The following is a 22,688-nucleotide window of genomic DNA, read 5'->3' as shown; positions in this document are numbered from 1 at the left end:
CTCTTTATTTCTTTGTTAGGTTCCAGAATGATATACATTTTCAATTTCTTTGAATGAATGTTAGAAAATGACAGCTATATTTGTTTTTCACTATGTAAAGTGAATGATAACGGTTCACAGCCTGATTTATTTCTTTCCGTTCTTTCCATACTAGGCTATTTCAGTTGTAAAATATTGGCCTGCTTTAGCTTGGGTGAACTATACTTGACTAGAACAAGTCATCTGCCCCTGACATTTTAAAATAGATAAGTAGTGGTAATGTTTCAGAGGAAGAAACTTTTACAAGAGGTTTAAATCTCTACAGGTTTACCCAAACTACCCCTTATAGATCTCTAGGAGTAAAGATACAAAGAATGGGATGCTTTACAGGACTGCCAGGATTGCAGAGAGAAAAGAGAGTCTTTCTTCAGAGAATTAAACGTTAAAAGTAAAAAAAAGTGGGTTTTTTGTTGTTGCTGTTTAGGAAAGGTTTCAGAGTTGTTCTCTATTAGTGCCTCCATTTCAATTGAAATGATATCAGAAGTTTTAGTCATAAGATGTTTGAAATATATAAACTACTCTAATAATACATGAGGTGAGAGAAGAGGGTGTGATGAGAGTGAGGAGGGGCAATTACAATTACTTGTCAAAAGCTCTTCTTGCATAAAGTTATATTTGTGCCTCTCATATGACAAGACCAAAAGCTACTCCTCCACAGCAGCTTTTTCAGAAGACTTGTTGATATCAAAGGAGTTAAGATAACTAAACTAAGGTTAAAACCATACTGACTGAATATTGGTATAAGAAAAATTCACTCGGTGTGAAGTGAACAGGTGCTATGTAGTCATAGGCTAAGGAAGTCTCTAACATAAACAGCAACCTAATAAAATCTCACCCAACTCATTTCCCTTAAAACAGGAAGAAGGATAAAAAAAAAAAAAAAAGCTGAATCTGTATGAAGCTTTTTTCTGAAGTGCATGATAGGATATAGTGCTTCCATATGAACATTACAGACCAGCAGTTCTAACAATAGATTTTTTTTTCTATTAATACTGTACTATTAACTTCACAACTTCTGCATCACTGGAATTCTGATCTAGGTACCTGTTCTACTCAAAAAAAAAAAAAAAAACATCACCAGTTTCTGGTAAGTTCATGGCAATACTGGACAAAATAGTCACAGGTAGGCCATTAGCCACATACAGAAAGGAGAACTGAACACACCCACTTGGTGAAGGGGCTCTCTAGCTGTACCACAGCCCTCTACAAAAAGCAGCCTAGGTCCAAAAGATGCCCCCCTTCAGTGACTGGCCCTAATATGGGGATCAGTGTGACTCCACCCTGCATTCACCCTTCTGGTCACATGGGGAGCACAGGTGCAAACAATCTGCCTGTGCTCCCTGGGCCAGCAGCACCTCTTCACCAGGTGCTCAATCATCAGTTCAAGCCACGACCTAATGGTACCCATAAGGTACCCCAAAGTTAATTGGGGTGCAACATACGTGCTTTAATTTAAAACTGTGATGTTAAATCCTCACTGTCACAGGTAATTTCCTGAAGAATATTCAGAACCACGTCTCCCAAAATGAATTATAGCATCCTCTCCTGGCATATGGAGATGTAGTTTTGAAGGAGGCCCAACCTTGTGTTTTCAATTTTTCAGGTATGGCCCTACCCACTGGACTGCAAAATGCAGAGCAGACCTTCTGGTCTGAAGAAGAATAATGATGGGAAGAGTGCTGTGATGTAAAATGTGTGCTGTTTGAACTTCTACCCACTACATTTTCCTTAACAGCTAACCTTACTTTCTAACCTGTTTCTCAAGTCTGCTGCAGATTTCGAGAGTTTAGCCTTTTTTACAGTAGAGTAGTCCAAGCATCTATTCAGAGCATTCACATACAAACTAACAAAGAGAGAGGTATTAACTGTCATGTATTAGATTAAAGGCAATTTCCAGTCATATGTTAATATTTTTTCCTTACCTGTTTGTTGCTTACCACTATGTCAATTCCTCAGCACTTCCATTAAACTCAGTGAGCAGTGCTGATCCCTGCTTGCCAGCAAAATTTTCATTAGTCTTCCCCTCAGCCAGCTGACAATGGTCCAGCATAAGAATGTGAAAAGGGCTCGGCGCTGAATGTAAAGAATAGTCTGAACAACAAATGCTTGGTGCTTGGGCTTCTCAAATATTTATTTTCAGGCTTAAATGGAAATCTAAGCTAAATACTCACAATCATTCCCAAATGTGTAAACAAAGCACAGGGATTACTCTGCAAGGAGGAGGTCATGTCAACACGCTCTGAATGATGATGTAAACATCATTTGTGTGATATGATAACATGCAAGAAGTATATTAGTAGTATCCAGCAAACATGCCTGTCACTGAAGCAGCATGTGTCACTGATCAAACTGAAACTAACTTTTTAGAACTTCCATTATAAAGGCTTTACATTCATATTCCACGTGTTGACAACTGTCAGATCAGATCTGCTTAAGCCCCAAATAAACTTATCTTCTGCTAATGGGCAACCCTGCAAGGTCAATCTGGGAGAAGAAAACTGGCTTTCCACATCCACCCTCATGCATCACCAGCAATGAGAGCACAGCCTCCCTGCTGATGAAGCTCAAACTGGAGATCATTTCCCTCATACTTCCATGGTGATGGTGGCTTTTCAGAGCTAGCAGGAGAAAGTAGCAAATGTATTTTAGTCAGGATTAATCACTTACAGCTGAATTTACAGAGGGAGAAGTTCAGCTCCTTATATTACCTGCTTCATTCCCAGTAAACTTTCACAGCTGAGGCTAAGCATTTAAAGACTGACTGGAGCCTTCTCACGTTCTTGAGTCTGTTTATTGAGGAGCTGCTCATAGAAACCCAGAGCTACACCACAGGAGGCTGGACTGCCAAGAGCATGGCTTGAAGAATGGGGCAGGCTGCCTGACAGCAGCTGGAGCCATGGCTGGGTGCAACCAGGCCCACTCTCCCCAGCGCTGCCCGATGGGGGCTTTCCTCACTCCTAGACATCCTCTTCTGGGGCTCAGCATGTTGCTGAGGGCAGTGAGGCTTTGGATCCAACCCTGCCACATAATCTGAGATGCACTGGACCTGACTGGGCTGAATGGCTCAGCTGCTGCCCAGAAAGATGTGCAGTAGCAGTTGCTGAAGATTGTTTAGGATGCCACAGTTCCTTTTGTTGTGGTGTGAAAATCAAGACCCGCCTGTGGGAGGAGAGCCAACTCCACAAGTTTCAGCTTCTTAAGCCAAAGAATGGATATAAACCAAGTATGGATCAGAGCTAAACAAGAGCTACAACAGCCTGATTCTCATAAATATTTAAGAATATTTTGTACCACTCTGTCAGCATAAAAAGGCCTTGTAGAGTTAGTCAACTATTTTTACATTTACTGTAAATGCTTCTGGTATTGCTTATATGGAGTAAAGCAGCATTCATATAAATAAGAGTCAAGACCTAAAACACAGTCTCTCAAAATTTCTACAGAGCAAATAAAAGTTTTAACAATGATTCTGTCCTACAGCATAATTTCACATCTTTTGGAATTACCTTACTGCCTACAGTAAAAAATGCTACTAATGTTGTAGCAATAATTAATACATCAAAGAATACAGTATATTGAAGAGTCATTGGTATGTGTATGTGGTGCAAAGGTTGGCTTGAGTTTATCTTTAGTAAACTTAAACATTATGGGATATTTGCCCACATTAATTTTTTAAGTAAGAAACAGTAAACAATAGAGAAACATGTGAAGTGAACTGATCTTATTGAATACAGGTACTTCAAATGCTCTGAGATGCACATCTATCTCTATTTATAGCCATGTTTTGTTCTTCCAACTTTGGAGGACGTGTCCTCTGTACTAGGGACACAGATTTTTTTTATTATTTTTTTTTGCTGGGCAGCAGCAGAAAAAATTCAATCAACCATTATCAACAGTAAGTCAACAGTGTGTTTTGACTGGTGGGATTCTCACAAAAATATTGGATGTCACTCAAGAAATATATGCCAGAAACCATGCTAGAAAAAAACCCTTTTTCACCACTGCAGGATTGATTCATATTTCTTTGGGAACAGGTACAAAATCAGTATGAGCTGTGATGCAAAAGTAGGAAGAGAAGACCAAGGAGGGCTCAAGGAGTATACAAAAAGACAGCGAGTTTGGTCTGTATCTCTTTCATGTCTCCTTTATATCCTCAAAACTGAGTAGGAAGGACTTCAGCTGCCAATGCTGTTCTCTCTCATTGGACTCAGCAGACCTTGGAGAGAGTAGAGTAGCCCCTCTGCTCCCCAAAGACTAATGCTGGCTCTGGCTTGCCCTCTGGAGCAGACACACAAACCTTGAGAAAGAGCTGGGGTGATCACTTTTGGCAGGCTGACACTGATTTCCACCATCTGCCCAGCACGTGAATGAATGTCAAACCAGAGAATCAGACTGGAGATCTGATTTCCAGTCATGCTCCCAGCCCAAATTAAACAGCCACTCTGCTGTTGTAATAATTGAAGAATAGGCTGCAAAAACATAAAGGTGTGTAATTTTTATATATGTCATTTTAAAATCCAGCAGTAGTCACACACCGAGGAAAATGCTGCATTTTATGAGTCATCGGCCCTCTTTATGAGACACATTTTGGACTGTGTATCACTGTATTGCAAGGGGAAGTATTTCAATAAGATTAATTAGTGGGTGTTTGCAAAACGTTTTGAATCTGGGAAGCACCATATAAATGTGAGCTATTATTATTGTTATTTATTATAAGGGAGATGCAAATCCTTTCTAAATGTTGACTAAAGCTTTGCAATTTTTATGGTCACAACTTTGTCAAAAAGATTTTTATCTTCCTAGCAGCAATGTGCTACCAAAGATGTTGAGCCTTAAATCAACAGCTGTTATACCTCAAGCAAGTTATGAATTTTCCTTGATTTACAGCAGTTGAGTTTTTTTATTTTTCTTCTTAGGGGCTGGGGGGGAGAAGTGTATGTTCTTGCAAGCATGTAACATAAGGCCAAGAATTCCTCAGAGAAAAACCACATTGGCCTCCCATGAGGCTGCAAAGTCCACATTTAGGCACTCAGCAAATGACCTGGTTTTCATCACAAAGACAAGTAGTTCCCACTTAATACGCCAGGAGCTGCTCTGTGAGCTCACATCCTCACAACATTGCTTATTTGCTTGTCTCACTGTAGCTGGAAGATCCTCCCTTCAGGTACCCGCTAGCTTGTTTTTGTTTGGTTTTGTCTGGTTTAAGCTACCTGCTTGTTTGCTTTAAATCCCAGTTCATCACCCAGTGAGAGCAGTGTGAATACTAAAGGAGCTTGAGTTATTCAATCAAGTCCCTGTGGAGGAAAGGAAGCTGCCTCCTGCTTTCCCTAGAGCCCCGCCAATTACCCTCATCATAAACAGAAGCCCTAAGGGTAGCCGCTAGCAGCAGTTCTGTACCCTCTTAACCCAATGCAAACAGTGACACATGTGAAAGCTGAGGACCTTGGACTTGAATATAAACAGAATTAGGACCCCATTTCTTTCAGACTCTTCTGAGTTCCAGCATGAATAAAATGGTGACTGGAAACTGAGGCTGCTCAGCAATACTGAAAAATCACCTGGAAGAAGCAGAGGATGAAATGTGTGATACTCATCCATTCAGATCACTCGGAGAGGAGCTCTGGAAAGTCCTGAAGCTAGTTAAAGAGCGTGTTCGCATTTTCCATATGCATGCACACAGCCTATCCTTGCAGTTCTGCACTTCAGTTGATAACATTTAAAAACACTGGCTTCTCATGCACCTGCAGTGTGGCATTGTTTGCAAGGGAAGAAAGTGTGTATCACAACTGTTCTCTATCCAGGATGTAGTTCTGTGGAACATTTCCAGCCAGCAGTTCACTTTATAGGACATCAGCAGAGAACTCATCCAGATTATTGTTGTAAAAGCTTTACTCGCTAAGAGGACCACATCTGTTCCCAAAGCCAGTAAATCCCACCATCTTAACAGTGAAACGTCTATTTTCTTCTCTTAAGACACACAGCCTTGGGAGCATGTTCACAGCTCTGCCTGCCTTTTTGTGATCACATGGGTTGGGACCTATGAGAGAGTCACTTCCATCCTAACACAAAGCTCCATGAACCCTCACAGGGCTCCAACAGCGGGTTGCAAGTTACAGTAACCTAACCACATAGTGGCAGTTTAGGGCAAGGATTGTCTGGGGCCATAACCAGCCAATTTTTTTATATGGTTGGCTCCAACTCAGCAGACACTGAAGTGCACTTTCAGGGCAGGAGATGTTTGAAAAGCTGCCAATTTGTGATTAAGGCTGTACAACTATATGGAAAAACCAGCCATGCCCCAGGGAGGAAAGGAAGGTGACAATAAGGGATACAGGGATCTCATGGAGATCCTGCTTACTTCTCCCAACACCAACTCTTCTCCCACAGAGACTGCCAACTACAGGTTCTTGAATTTGGCCCATAAGTAGGATTTAAAAGCACTCATGAAATAAATGCGCACTTCAAAATTGTATTCTCTTATTTCTTTTGCCTGCATGCTGTAGCACAGATATTTCAAGACAGATGCATTATTTTTGTCTAAAATAGGCAACTTTTAATTAAATCCTGCAGTAAATGATGATATTTGTGCTTCAGGATTGTCAAATATTTCATTAAAAATCAACCCAAAATAAATACTTGCATTAAAAATGTTGTATTTTTTCTTCACTCCAGTTTGAATCTACAGCCATACAGAAAGACATGAATATTTCTCTCTGACACACATTTGGCTAGGAGGGTAATATTTTGCTCTAAGTGTTTCTCACTAAACACTGTGACAAAGTTATGTTGATGTTGCTCAGCAATTTGATATTTAAACTGAAATTTTAAAGCTGCTTGTACATGCATATCTTTATGATTCACTGGATTATGCCATGAAAGCTTCTGTATCTCAGTATTCTGTGGAATTCACAACTGCATGAATCTGTAGACATTGCTTTTCTTGTGTGAGAATCACCCACTAAATTGGAATGATTGAAGACCTTTATGCTGTGAGTATGGTTCTGGAAGCTCTACAGGAAAGCAGCCTCTCCAGCACAATTTAAGGGACAGAGTATGTGACTCCAAACTTGAAAACTTGGCTGCACTGTCCAGTGGAAGAGGAAGTTGATAACTGAGCTACCTCTTCAGTTCCTCTCCATTCCTTTTGCACCATTCAGGTTTAGGGTTGTTTAAAGAATGGAAATCAGCCTGGCAGAATCAGAACCTCATCTCTGAAGCTAAACTCTCATCTGATACCATCGGATGTATGTAACGGCATAGCAATGCAGTGGCTGGAAGAATGGTTTGTTGCACTGGATGGGCACGGGTGACTAGCTGATCTGTGCAGACAGCCTGCCTCACTGAATCCAGCCTTGTCAGGGGTGCAGTGAATGAGTACTTGCACCACTGCTGCACATCTCTTTGATTGGTATCTGCTTTATGCATCTCAATGTGGCCTTGCGGGTGGGAAAGTACAAAGGCTACAATAAAATCTTTTAAAACCTTCTTTAAATTATTCTTAAAATGTCTGTAGTGAATATAAACAGCACCTGCACATGATGTATCACTTGATCAAAGCTTTTATTGGGTGTCTGCTGCTGCAGCAGCGGGGAATTTTCATAAGGGAGGCACCAGCTCTATTCTCAGATCAGTCCTCAGGCCCAAAACAGAATGATCTTCATACATAATCTCCCTAACTGGTCACTTCCCATTAAGTTTAGGCTTGTGGGTTAGTTTTATAGCATTCACAGATAGGGGCCCCAGCAGGATGATTACATTCACACCCACCTGAGTAGTCTCTCTCTGCCCCATTACTCTTGACCTCCAGTACTAGCACCAAAACCTAATCTGAGCACCAGGAACGAAGAGGGAAAGAAGAGCTGGGAAGAGTCCTTGTGCCCCACCTTGCTCTTTCTAGACCTCAGCAGGATTCAGGAGGACACGGTGTACAAAGTAAGGCTGTCAGACAAGTTTATGCAATCTTAAGAAGAGATTGCTAAGGATGAGTCTTCTTGCTGTCTTCAACGAACTAATAGAATTGCACAGAGAAGGCAGAAACAGGCTATTCTTGAGGATAGGATAAGAGGCAAGATGCGCAAGCTGCAAAATGAGAAATTCCAATTAGAATTTAGGAGAAAAAATATTCACTGGGAGGACAGTCAAACATTGGACGAGATTGACCAGATGGGATATAGGCTCTTCATCAACTGAGAAACTAACAATTTGACTGGATAAGACTCCAAGCAATCTGATTCCAGTGATCCTAATTCACGCCAAGGGTTGGATCTGATGACCTCCAGAAATCCATTCCTCACTCTGCTGCTCTGCAATTCTAGAATTTGGGGTGGCCTACCTGCCACAGCCAGCAATTTCCTAAAGGCTTTCTCTTATTTCAGTTCAGAAGTGAACCTAACCTCCCTTTTGCATTCTCATCCTCAGGAGCACTGGACTAAACTTTGGGGGGCTTTAAAAATTCTAAGTTTCAAGCCTCAGAGCTGAGTTCTCACATGGGTTTAATAATGGTGAAGATGCACCTCATCATGCACCCTAAGCATATGCTGATAAAGGTTTGCATGCATTTGTTCTGGAGCTGCCTACTGTAAGAGTTATGCATCAATATGATGCTTTATGGCAAGTGCTTGATTATAAATTTAGCAATCAAAACGAGCAGAATATTCAGCTAGGCAATATCAGGGAAGAATTACCAGGGTCGTATGTGGCATTATTCCCTTCACTGATTCTTTGGGAGTTATTTCAAACATTTCTGTCTCCATAGCACAAACATTGTCCTCTTCCTGCTCTTCACTCTTTCAGATTCCATTGCGCTTTCACAGCTCTTGAGTGTAACAAAATTAGAAAAGCAACCTTGTTCCCTTGAATGACGCAGTGCTAGTGCAGCCTCCTTCTGCAGAGATAACTAACCCCACTTCCTATTCTTGTGATCTTAAAGTCAGCAAATCATGCAGAGAAAAGTCACTGTTTCCTTTCAATGACACATCATGGGAACAAGAGACCAACAACTGGTTATTCATCATAGGAAATGCACCTATCCATGATGAAATGAACAGTAATTTACACAGTAGATTACGTGGATTAATGGAAAACCTCAGAACAAATGTAACTGGTCCTGACTTGGCAACAATAATCTGGAAATCACATTACTTTTGACACTGCAAATCAATGAGCACCAATTGAAAAACATATGCAAATATCACTAGAGTAAATTCCTCCTTTTCCACTAAAAACTGTCAATCACAACAATATTGAATATCGCTGGACAGCTACATGTTGAATGCTCAGTACATTTTGTACTAATTATAGTATTTTATTATGTCATCAAGTAAAGGAAAACTGTCAGTGTTCTCAATAACTGTGTACACAATAAGCGCTTGAGAGATTGTTGCCATGAGCATTATCTGTCAAGCAAATATCAGTGCCTCAATTATTGTTTTCTTTCAGGAAATACAGAGTCAATCCACAAAGAATGACAGTGGAACAGCATTGGCACCCTTATACCTCTGTAACTCTGCCAGGGAGTGATTTAACCAAACACCCAGATGGTGGGAATCAACACAGCTCCATTGACTTCTGCAGAATTAACCCATGTTAGACCATGTGAAGACTGAGCTTATGGAAATGACCAGTAAGTCATTTTCTGCACTCACACACCACTGCAGAGCTGTGTGCATTGTAGTTTTGGTATTTCCCATGCAGTGCAAGCACTGATAGGGAATCTCATGTGAAGCAAAGATTACTCAGTTTCTAGAGAAGTGCTTGAAGAGAAAATCCTAGTACCAGAAATCTAATAAGTAAATTAATTAATTGATTAAGAAGAAGAAGAGAAGTCTGAAAGTGAATATTTGTTTCTTTTTTTAATCTCTTAATTTCCAAACCACATCTCCTGATATCGTGGCACAACACTGTCCTGCAATGCTGCTTTGATTACTTAAGAATTAAAGACAAAAAATGACTGCATCTCATTTAATTTCATCCTATTTTCTGCAAGAAGCCAACATGGACTTTAAGCCATGTCAGTCTTCAGGGTGTTTTTCATGGCATTTTTCCCCACATTTCTTCTTTGTGTTTTCTCTCAGCAGCTGAGAGTGGAATTTCAGATTTCAGGGACTTGATCTGTTTGGGATTCTCATCCAGAAGTTCACTGCTGTGCAGTTATCAGGGAAAAATAAAGACCACAAGAGGAACTGCATTCAGGAAAAAAAACCACCACATCTTGAGTTCTGCAGATATAAAATACATCATCCTTACAGACATAGAAATTAATCCTCAGGAAGGCAGTAGCTGGTAGCACTGATGTGGCTTTAAGTTGCACCCAATTTTTTATTGCTTTGGGGCTTTGTTATGTGTGCAATTCCTTCTTTCACAAAGTCTTCAGTTTTGATCAAGTTGTACTTGTGAAAAGAGAGATGGCTTCTAAATTCATTTATTTATTTATTCACTTATTCAGCAATGTTCCTCTGTCTTTTGCGTATGTAGACCACTGTAGAACAAACCAGCCTCAGCAGGGTGACTCCTACTGAACTATGTTGGTTAAAGGGAAGTGCAGACCCCTTCCTGCTCTAAGCACTAAAAGGACTTGGTGAACTTCTGATGAGTGTTGCTCACACAAGTTCAGACAAATTTGTCAGATGGCTTTGAAATGGTCCGTCTGAGTAATTAGGTGTCTGTTATAGAACCACTGTTGTCTGTTTCTGTGGCTTTCTGCCATTTTATAATTAAAGAATTTTTGTGCTGATTAATTTTTTCTGTGTTCATTAAAATGATACAATCAAGTAATTTGGGCCAAATGCTTAATAAGGGCTTTTAATTGGGAATATAGTCTTTAATTTTCTTTCTATTTAATAATTATAGAGAAAAATCAAATGAGATCTTCTTTACAAAGAAAAAATACAATACCTATTTTACTTTAAATCACGTCCTTCCTTAATCCTAAATAACACTCAAAAAGACCCAATACAGTGAGTAGGTAGAACAATGGCATTTCACCTAGGTAAATTTTATTCTTGGGACCCACCGCATCAGTTTTGCTTTATTTTAATGCCTTAATAATGATGAAGGGGCATATATTCCCACTCAGATGTAGGCCCATCCCATCAGCATATTCCAGAACCATTAGCAGACATTGTCAGTCCAGTTTTCACATGCTGACATGCTGTGTGTATGTATGTACAGATGCGAGGGCATGCACAATACTTTTGGATCACACTCCTAATGTTCACTTTATGTAGCTGACTGCTGCCAGATACAGGTCTCCGTGCTATGACAACTAATGAAGACTTTTTCTGGGCCAAGTGGTTTTGGGGTTTACTTCTACAGCGTAAGGTTTTTCATTGTATTCAACACCATACGTATCTTAATGAAAGATTCTGTTATAACATTTCAAGGTTTTTCAAGGATTCGCTGGAATACCTTTGCACAGTCTTGCTCCCTTTAATGTATTTAAATTTAAGTCCTGAATGATTCAGGAGTAACCCCTCAATTCAATTTCATCCTCTTAGATCTTTCCCACTTGATTTCCAGTCCTGCCTGAGGTCAAGTTCCAGTAACAGAGCCAACAGCAACCTTATGAAATTCAACAAGGACAAATGCAAAGCCATGCCCCTGGGAAGGAAGAAGCCATTTCAGCTGAGGAGTGGCTCTGGGGAGAAGATCCTGGGAGTGCTAGAGTGCCCCAAGCTGGGGATGGGCCAGCAGTGAGCTCTGTCAGTGATGAAGGCCAGCAGGATCCTGAGCAGTGTCAGCAGGCACAGCCAGCAGAACAGGCAAAGTGTTTTTTCTCTGCACTCAGCAGCTGTTAGACCGCATATAGAGCACTGCATCTGGTTTGGGCTGCCCCATCCAGGAAAGGCACCGATAAACTGGAGTAAGATAGTGCAGAGCCACCACAGTAATGGTGCCTTTTGCACGTGTCCTGTGAGGACAGGCTGAAGGACCTTTCTCCAGTAGAAAGGACAGCTCTGAGTGGACCCAACAGCAGCCCCTCAGCACCTGTGGGGGGGTGGAAACAGGTTCCTCACAGCAGTGCATGTCCAGAAGGCAATGGATGTAAGCTGAAACCAGAGGGATTCAGTCTGGACAGAGAAAATGTTTTCTCCGGGTTAACAGTCCAGCAGTAGAGCGGGCTGCTAACACTGTTCAGGTGCAGTCTCCACCAACATTATTTAGACATCAAGCCCATGCTGTGGTACAGCTCCGAGCAACCTGCTCTGACCTTATAGTGGACGATGCTGTGAACACACTGTTGGGCTAGAGGCCTCCTGAAGGCCCTTCCAGCCCAAATTATCCCATAATCCTAAATGTGTCAGAGGAGAATTCAGCCAGGCAATAAGATCCCTTTTTGACTGTGGCAATATGAAATGTCACCAACGCCCTTCAATCCCTTAATATGTGTATTGTTTTTATAAACCTTGCAGCCACGCCACAAAGCTTATCTAAGCAAATGTTGGAAATAAGATGAACAAAAATCTTATTTTGCTTCTGAAAGTTATGAAATGCATGCCCAAGATGAAATAATACTTCACTAAAAGCAGAATAATTTACAGCAGCATTTATCTAGACAGATAAATGTCTAGGAAATAAAGCCCCAGTATGAAGTTATGCTAAGTGCAAGGAGTCAAACCAAGTTTGGGTGCAATTCTTTGGGGGTTTTGATTAAATCATTTGAGAAATGAACAGAATACAATAATACTTTAGAGTTCTCCTACCACATACCAGCTGCAGTTCTGTCTTGAAAAGGAGAAGTTGAAGGACTTACAAAGAATTTTGGTTGTGGAGGAATTGAACTAACAGATGCTTTTACATCCTGATATGCCTAAAGTTAAATATCTAGTCAAAACACTCAGAAAAAAAGAGGATATTGAATTCAGTGCAAATGTCCTACCTGATTGCCTTGGATATTTTGACCATAAATTTCTGGTACAGAATTTAGCACAGTCACTGCTTTTCACTAGATTTCAGAAGAATTAAATTTAATTATTGCTTTTCAACATTATTAGCATTCTTCAATATTACTACAAATTATGATCCACTGATTTTTAGTTTTATCTTACCAGAATCCAGTAAGAATCTTGAATCTCAACATCATCAGCTTTTGAGGAGTGGAATCTGTAATTGTAGTGCAAGAGTATCTTGTTATTCTCCTAACAAAATAACCATTCAGGATAAGCTATTGGAAGCAGAGATCTTTTCATGCTAGCTAATATTAGCGTTTTCATTACTTAGCAAAAATATTAAAACAAACATAAAAGTGAAGTGAGAAAATACAGTATGTAACAAAACCAATCTTCTGGACCTGTCAAAAATAGTTAAGTGCTCAGCAATCCCAGCCCTTTCTGCTAATGGGATAAATCTAAAACCTCATTGTCAATTAATTAACTTAGCCTTGCTTCTCAAAATTAAGAAATCAAGTAAAGATAAACGTGCAATTTTCTTTCCTTCCACGCTTCCAATTCCCAAAAGTGCTGCGTATAGGTTTTCTGTGAACAGCCTCAAATGAAGCAAAGGGTAAAGAACATAAATACACCCAGAGACAAACCTTTAAATAATGTTTTCTGTTTGTGTAATAGAAGAAAAAGGAAATGTCGAAACACAGACAGGTGAATATACACTGTCCCAGACAACTGTGACCACAGATTTCCCACTGACATTATTTCTGCACAGAGGGAGGTACAGATGGCTCCTTCCAGCATCCACTCAATAAGAAGTCAAATGGTGCTTCCCCTGCCTCTCAATTCCACCAAAAACATAAAAACTTACTTGTCATCCTCCTCCGAATCCTATGTGCACTGGAGGCCACATCTGCTAGAGTCAAAAACAGGAGATTTGCAGGATGATTGACAAAGGAACAGCGAAACTGAGCCACCCTCACCTGAATAGGAGGAGAAAAATTGCTGCAGTTTTCACACAAATCTTTCCCACCAATTTCACATTTTAAGGAAAGAGAAAACTGTCAGTCCCATTCTGGGTGTAAGGATTATCCAGAGGAGACAAAGTTAAGTTGAGAATGGTGGTGCCCTTCTATCAACTTCACTGTGTTGATCTACGACATCACAGGTAGATGTTGGTGGCTGTAGAGGCTAAACCTTCTCAGATATTCTATTACATGTTGTTGCCACGTGATAGATGGCAGCAGAGGGGTAGTCTGACAAAATAGTGTCTGACATGGAAGTGTGTATGAAATAAAGATGTATCACTGAATTTCTTCATGGGGAAAGCATTGCACCCATTGACATTCATCTATTCTTGTTGAATGGTTATGGAAACCAGAGTGGATATGAGCACAGTGAGGTGGTGGGTGGTATGTTTCAGCAGCAGTGACAGTGACAGTGGGTCACCAGTGCTGGTGCAGATTTTGGCAAGCACGGCATGTGAGTTCTAGTTCATCGCTGGCAAAAATGCACAGCTCATGATGGTGACTATGATGAAAAATAGTGTCTTGTAGCTGAGAAAATGCTCTGTCAAATAGTGTTATTGTGCTTTCTGTAACTGTTGCAGTTTCCACAGAAATAATCAGGAGGCATTACTTTCAGACCAGTCTACATCTTTGAATGGGTTCCTGTTGAGTAACTGCTTGGACTGGTTCCTGTAAGTATCTCTGCTTCCTCTTCCACTTTGGTGTGGGGAAATGTTGTGTGGGTGTCCTGAGCTTTTCACTTCAGGAATGCAGAGCCAGATATTTGAACAGTAGCAATGTGGCACCCCACCCTTCACTACTCACGTCCATTCTTGACAAGTAACTTATATACTCACACAGAATTCTGTACCTAAAACACAGGAATACCAGCATGGCACAGGGGAGTACAAGTATTGTGATATTTTATTTTATTTTATTTTCTGAGGAGACAGAAAGGAAGATTATGGGGGAATAGTATCTGCTTATGCATGGATAAATAATCAGAATCGGTTTAAATGTGAAAATCCAACTGAGGGAATAAATTCTTAATCTATCTAATTTTGACAAGATATTGGCAAGTATTGTAGAATTTTTATTCGGGCACTCCATTTGCCATTTCTTCACCTCACCAGGAACCTTTATGTAACAGTGGTTATCCTTAAGGTATATCCCTATCTTAGAGAGATCTAACATTGCCATTTAAGCTATCTTCCTGTCTATCATACAGAGGACAAATCTAAGGCATGATTTTGTTTGCCTGAAGCTAAAAGTCCTTTGCTTTTCAGCTTAAGGTGAATATATAACCAATACACATCAGTAGTTACAATGTGGAACAGAAATTATTTCACATTCTTTTAGGAATTCTTTAAACCTAAGCCTATCAGCTCAGCAAGATGTTTGAACAATATCGTGTAAAGCATATGAACTACCCTGGGATTTCATATGGTTTAGGTAACTTCAGTTCATTTATTAAATGTGGATGGAACAAAACACTAATCCTTCTCTTGCCTCCCTCTAACTTGTACTACTGTGAACAACAGGTACTCTGTTTCAGAACTGGGCACAGAACTGCAACAGTAGTTATGCTTTTCAAAGAAATAGCATAAAAATGATGCTCGGTAATCATTTTACCTGTTGCTACACTTAAAAATGTGACATAAAATTATACAATTAATACCTAGTAAAAAACTGTAGATTCATTGCTTTCTTGAGAGATTGCTGTCTCTCCACCTGACCTGGGACAGGTCTCAGGCTGAGACAAAAGTGAAAAGGTGCAATTAAGCAGATATTTATTTGTTCATTTATTTATTCATTTATTTACTTATTTATTTTGCAGGGATGAGAAATTCTCGGTTATCACTAGACATAGGCTCCTGTTTCTACAGAAATTATTTTTGGGCTGTAGGCTCTGCCTTCATAATGGTGTGCAATCTGTATTCTTGATGTCATCATGACTAGATTAGCTTGTGTCCACTTGTACCTACTTCTCAGCCACTGAGTACTACTATGTTGTTGCAGATCTGGAAGACACGCCAACTAACATTCTTTGCATACAATGTCTTTATAATGTGTTTTATCACAATGTCAGCAAACTAGATGAAACAACATTGGGAAAAACGAGGAAGAATCTTACTACACCCGCTCAATCTCTTTGTGCTCTAAGAAAAATACCCCTGAAAAGGCAAACTGTCACTGACACATACATCTCTGCTCACAGCTACCTCCTGCCTGTATGGAAGGTCTCTTCTGCCACAACAGCTGAGTCTGGCCCAGGACCTGATCTTGTCCCCTCTCTTGCGACACTGAATTGTTTGGCCAGTTTTGCTTCCCTCTTTCCCTGTAGTCACACAGCATGTCTGATGGCTCTTCAGAAATCTAATCAACATTCTTATCTTAAAATCCTTGACCTGCCATAGGGGACTCACTCACATGCTCAAGTCCTCGGCTGAGGACTTGAATATGATTGGATTATTCATAGAATGCCATGACCAAGCCCTACAGAAATAGATGTACACATCAGCCTTACCAGCCTTCTTTGTCCTCTCGTGTCTCCTCAGAAAAACATCTGCATATTTGCACCACAACTGAAGGGGATGTCTCTTTTTATCGATGAAAATGGAACCGAGCAGAATTCCACGTAAATCACATCACTCTCTTAGTAAGTGCTGACCACTTAAGGAGAAAATTTAAAAGATGAAGTAAATGAAGTTAACTTATTAAAGCAAAGGCACGGAAATTTCAATTAAAGATGTTTGACATCCTACAAATTGTTCATTTTCTGAAATACATATTAAAAAGTGCCTTCAAAGGAATTATTTGACAGTTTCATTTGAAAGTTTCTAAAATTATTGCCCCCAGACTTATCTCTCAACCTTTATTTCCATTCACAAAAAAGGCTGCAGAATTTCTATTTTCTTCAGAGGAACAGAGTTTATACCTCAGAGGTTGTCTTTTTTTTTACAAAATGAGAATCAGGGAGATTTTAATAAACAGTTCAGAAAAGCCCAGGTTTCTGTCCGCAGAGGGGGAGGAGGTACTACTTGCTAAAAAGTGACACCTATGCTCTGCATGAATACACTGACATTAAACACATTGTGTCATGTACTTCCTCCTTGTCAGGTATGAGAAAGTGCCTGCTTCTTCATGCACGTGAAAATATTAATATGTTCACTTCTTGCTTCCAAAGCAGGCAGGCAATGGTAGCCCTAACGTAATTGGCAAAGCAGAAAATGCTCCACTATTAAGTTTCCTGTTATTCCATGCATGTGCATTGTTTACAATATGTGGTAAGTGCATAAATATTTATTATAGTTTTATAATTGCACATTTACTATGTGGTTCACTGACACAGGGCTTGGAAGCTTTCTCTGTTTCTCAGCTTTCCATTTAATAAAATGTACAGCAAAACACTATCCTCACATTGAATGATGCCGAATGAACTGAGATGTACAGACACTTATGCCTGGCTCTCCATGCACTGCATAAAATTGCCATGGAGTATTTACAAGACAGAAAGAGAGCATCTCAAAGGAACTATTCTGCCACATTTCCTAACAACACTGCATATTTGTTTCAAAACCTTCAGCACTTGATACTTGCTGAAGAACTGTAAATATAAGCAAACAAGTTCAATAATGACAAATGCTGCCTTCCAAATTCCAATCAAACCTGTTCTTAGTTACAGCAATTTCTTTAAAAAAAAAAATCCACAAACCTTTTGGTGCTATTTAGACACTTATCATTTTTAAGACTTCAAAATACAGAGCTGGAGTAAAGCCAGGCACTTGCACTTGAATTGTGGAGATGTTCCTTCAGAGTATATTTTTTATAGTGAGCATTGCTGACTTGTCAACAAGATCTATTGACCTTCTCCAGTTTCTTTACTGCTGAAAAATAATTTTATTTTTCAGTATTTATCCTGATCCTTTTATAAGCTTTCTGGTTTTGTTCACACTAATATTTAACTTGTTCTTCTAAATACACCTGAAGGAACCTTAGCCCCAAAAAAGCAGTGACAATTGTATCTCCTTTGCTATCCTTTCAGTTGGAATATCTGATTTCAGACCCACTGAATGAAATTCCCAAGTTCCTTGCAACATACTGACCCATCAGTTCTTAATGAATCTCTTTGCCAACAAGTGAAGAAAATGCTTTAATGTAATCATCTCTGATATGTATTCAGAAAACAGCAAGCTCACCCAGCTCAGAATTGGTCTGAAAAGGGAACATGAAAAGCTTTAAGCAGTTTCTAATCTTTATATCTGAGTCCAACTGTTCATGATTAATGACCAGCTGCAAAAAGGCCCCTGCTTTGCAGCTGTGAAATGACAGTGAGCAGAGAGGTGTCCCAGCACCTGGCTGCTGCTGGTGCAGTAGCAAAACGCCTGTCTTCACATGCAGGTTCTAAATGGCTGGACAGTTAAGTCCAAAAATAACCTCAGTGAACAAAAAAAAACTGTGAGGAAATGTGAGCGGATGCTGTGGCAGAGGATTGATGTAGATTGGGATTCCTGGAATGTGTATTCCATGTGGATGTTTACTAATGAGAGTCTTAAGTTGCTGTAAGGCAAACCTGTTCTTGGAAATTGCTGTTTGCCAAATACAGAGAATATCCATATATCTTCAGTCTCTGCCTTGATTTGCTGTTAAATTAATAGAATACATTAAGAAAAAAAATTAAAGAAGCAAAGTCTTAGGGGCAAAATACATATACTGCATCCAGAATACTCTTAAAATATAAAAAGACATGTGAAAAACAAAACCATAGCAAAGCACAGCAGCAAAAACTCTTGATTTGTTTTAGAAAAGAATTTCAGCCACAGTGCTTCCTTCCATGCATGCTCATCCGCTCCTCCTAATAGCCAGATGTGGGTCACTGAGCCAGACCAACCCATTGAGCAGTGCTGGTGAAGGAGCCATCATCTTTGACAAACCAGATATACTCTTGATAATAGTGTCTCGATGAATATAATCTCTTCATGCTACTTTGAACTTTTCTATATCTTGTTTTATATATAGGCACTGCATAACTAGTGCAAATGAATGACTCCTCTGCAGGGAGGTGCTGTGGAACTCTCACATCTGCTGCAGATCTGGAGGAGTGTGCTGAAAACAGCATTCACAGATCTGGTAGACCCTCTGCCAAGTCATTATGAGTGCAGCTGGGTATGTCCTTAACCTAGTACCATGGAAGCTGTCTCCCCACTTCAAGCATCCCTAGTTAGACCGGCTGATGCTGCATGCCTCTTGCTCCTGACATCCTGGGGGAAGTCTGAGTAGCTTCAAGGCAGCTCTCAAGACCAAACACCTGCTCTTCAACAATGAGAAGCTGCAAAGGCAGGCCCAGGTGCAGTGAGGTCTCTCTGGAGTATATGGGATTTCACATGCCCATATATGACCAGCTAGGGTGGACAAGGCTGTCTGTGGAATGCCAGTGGGCACCACAGTGCACTCATTGTGCCCACCACAGATGGTGAAAGCACAGCCATTCTGCCTTACCTTCACAGCGATAACCTCATCTTCCAGCTTGCCACAGACTCCTATCAATCCATGTTTCTGTGGCTACAGAGCCTTCTCTGAAGGCTTCACTAAAGGTTTCAGGAACCAGGAAAAAGTGGAGGTTGAGATAGGCGAGGGGCTTGAAGAATGGGCAGTCATAGTACTAGAAGCAGCATCGCCTTTTGCTCCACAGCCCCAAATCCACTGATTTCACAGGAGGAAACTGAACACTGCAGCCATGTAACTGTTATGCTATCCACGGCCCAGAAAAATCAAGTATTTCTAATGAGTGAACAGATGCTCTGGATAACATGAGGTCTGCTGGGCCAGACAGACGGTGCAAGATGGAGTGTGAGAGCAGAGCCACGCAATGAGGCCACTGCAGGACGAAATACTTGGGTTTTGTGGGCTCCCACACTTCCCACTTCACCAAGTCTTTGGGTGGAGAGCAACACACAGCAGCTGCTGTACTTCTTTATGACTACAGCTGAAGTTAGTTTTAATTTTGCTATACTAAATTCTTGCTGATCAACCTCGATTTTATCAGCCTTTATGTTTTCCTCCAAAAAACAGTTTTTAATTTATTTCTTCCCCTAATATTATGATTTGCAGCAAGAAGTTTTGTTTTGATCTTGGGATTTCTTACAGTCTTAACTTCTCATGCTTCCGCAAATACAGATTTAATTCTACACTTGAATAAACATACAAGAAGTGCAGCATGCAGTTTGGTGATGGTATTGTCACAAAACTCTTTTTGAACAGCAGCAGTCATTTAAATAATCTTTTTGCTTTAAAACAAATTATTCTTTCAGTTCTGCTCAACCCAGCAGAGAAGGCATTTTATTTAGCAAAGTATACACAAACAGCATGACCTGCCCAAGCTAACTATGTTTTTCACCAGTGTGATTATAGAGAGCATTTTCATCCCTTCCTCCTTTCCTTCATGCTCTTTAACCCTCCTCCTCAACGACTACCACCAGCTTTACTTCAGTAATGCTTACTGCATTGGGAAGTACATGAGAGTTGCACTCAGCTGTAGAAAATCGATGTAAAATACCATCTGACATGTTTATAGCAGCATTTAATTATTTAATCAATTTAATAACAGAATATTTAAACCAGCATCAAAAAAGAATCACAGTGCATAACCAATTCCGTCTATAAATCAGACATTTTGCTCTTCTATTTTCATTCTTCAATTACATTCTGTGAACTAATCGGCAACACTTGATAAGAGTATAGGTTGTAGACAGACTGTAACAGGTGGAGCAATCAGATCTTCACAAGAAAATTAATTTTTGCAGCCACTATTACCCTCTCGAACACACACATTGAGATTTGCACACACAGCCAATCAAATATCCCTGAATATTGCTAATTGTGATAACAGCCAAATGTCATTTAAAAAATCATAGTCTTCACACCCAATTTTTATTCTTTTCTGCTTTTCTTTCCTTTTTGACATTATCTTCAAAATTCCCAGAAAAGCTTTTCTTTGGCTTTCTTCATTTGTGAACAAAAACAGTTGTCTTGCACGTCACTATTCACTCTTGAGCTTATTTTAACTTCATGAAAACTACTCTGTTAATTTCTGAATTGAATAAAAACTATGTCAAATGTCTAACGATGGTTCTCATGAGACTGAATAAGACACTGCAGTGCAAAAAGCAATAATAAAATGTTTAAAGAATATTCCATCAACACTAATTTTCTCCCATCGTGCATCTTCAATTCAACCATGTAAAATCCTTACTTTTAGAATCAATCCCAATTCTTGTCTCCAATTTGTCATCTTTGTACAAGAAGGAATGAGGCGTTTACTTCGTGATTGGCCAATGGAAAACAAGCAACCATATCATTCATCAGTTTGGTAATTTGTACAATTTGTACAATTTGTACTCCTAAAGTCTTCTATTTTATTATGTTGGCCCACAAAACCATCAATTCTGGCTGTTACATTGCAAAGCTGACTAAGTTCAGTGCTTGAACTTCTAAAGTCAGGCCAAAGGAGAGGACAACCTTTCTATTGCAACACAATAACACTTGGTCCCATGCCATTTTGAAGACTGTGGAGCACACTACCAGTCTTGGCTGGACTGTCCTGCCACACCCACGGTACAGTTCAGATTTGGCTCCATCTGACTTCTCCAGCTGATGAAAGATGGATTGTGTGGGCAACACTTCCTTAGCAGTATCAAAGTTATGGCAGCTGTAAAACAGCAGGTCACCTCCCATGGTGCACATTTTTGCCTGGTGTGCAGGCTTTTGCTCATTGCTGGCAAAATTGCATAGCTAATGGTGGTGACTCTGATGAAAAAAACAGTGTCTGGTAGCTGAAAATTTGGTCTATCAAATAGTATTATTTGACATCTTTGTATTTTAGTTTTCACATAAATAAATAGGAGGCATTACTTTCAGAGTGACCTATGTACTTTTCATTCCATCGTGATTTGAGTTGCAAGAAAACCAGTTACCTTGACACTTCTGTGGCTGTTTTTCCTGGGTACAGCTTTTATACTATCTGTCATTAAGAAAAACATTATGGGTGAGTAATCTCATATCCTGCAACTAGAAGGGAAAAAGAAGGAAGAGACAGAAGATGATAATACATCAGGAAGAACAGGAATTCATTCCCAACAGAGCTGACAAAAAATAGCTCTTTTCTCATAAATATGTGTCTATTCAAGTTTCCAGTTCCCCACAGAGTGGGACTGCGGATGAACAAATAGATGCACCGCCAGGAAAGTTGTGTACTGAGGTGTATTATCCACTCAACACAGAAAGCTGTGTGGGTAGGTAGTAGTAACTCACATTTGGCAGCAAATTTGTTTTTGCCATAGCTCAGCAAGATGCTCTGTCTTCGTTGTTCATGAGCCTCTCATTTTGGTTGACATTATTGACATTTCCAACGCAGTCAGAGTACTAGACAGAGCCTGGCTGGCAGTTGGCTCCAGTTCCAAGAAATACCTGCATTGCTGAGCATTGCCTCTCAGGGGCACTTCCAGGCAGCCCCTCTCAGCATCCAGCATCACTCTCCCATCCTTTGGTAGTCAATAGTTCATTGTCCTCCAAAACACAAATGCGAGGCCGTTAAGGTCGCTGTCAAGGGGAAAAAATGACAGAATTCTCTTGCAATGCCATGCAGATCACATGCATCCTCATGGCTGTGGAAAAAAAATCATGTAGATTATTTGTTAGGAGGTAGTCAGTTTTTATAACCACATTTATAACAAGTGTTGGAGCACCTACAGCAAAGAATCAAAGC

The sequence above is a fragment of the Phasianus colchicus genome, chromosome 1 (genome assembly GCF_987193195.1).
Source record: "Phasianus colchicus chromosome 1, bPhaCol1.hap1.1, whole genome shotgun sequence".
NCBI classification, from domain to species: Eukaryota; Metazoa; Chordata; class Aves; order Galliformes; family Phasianidae; genus Phasianus; species Phasianus colchicus.
Note: the sequence above shows the minus strand (reverse complement) of the source record.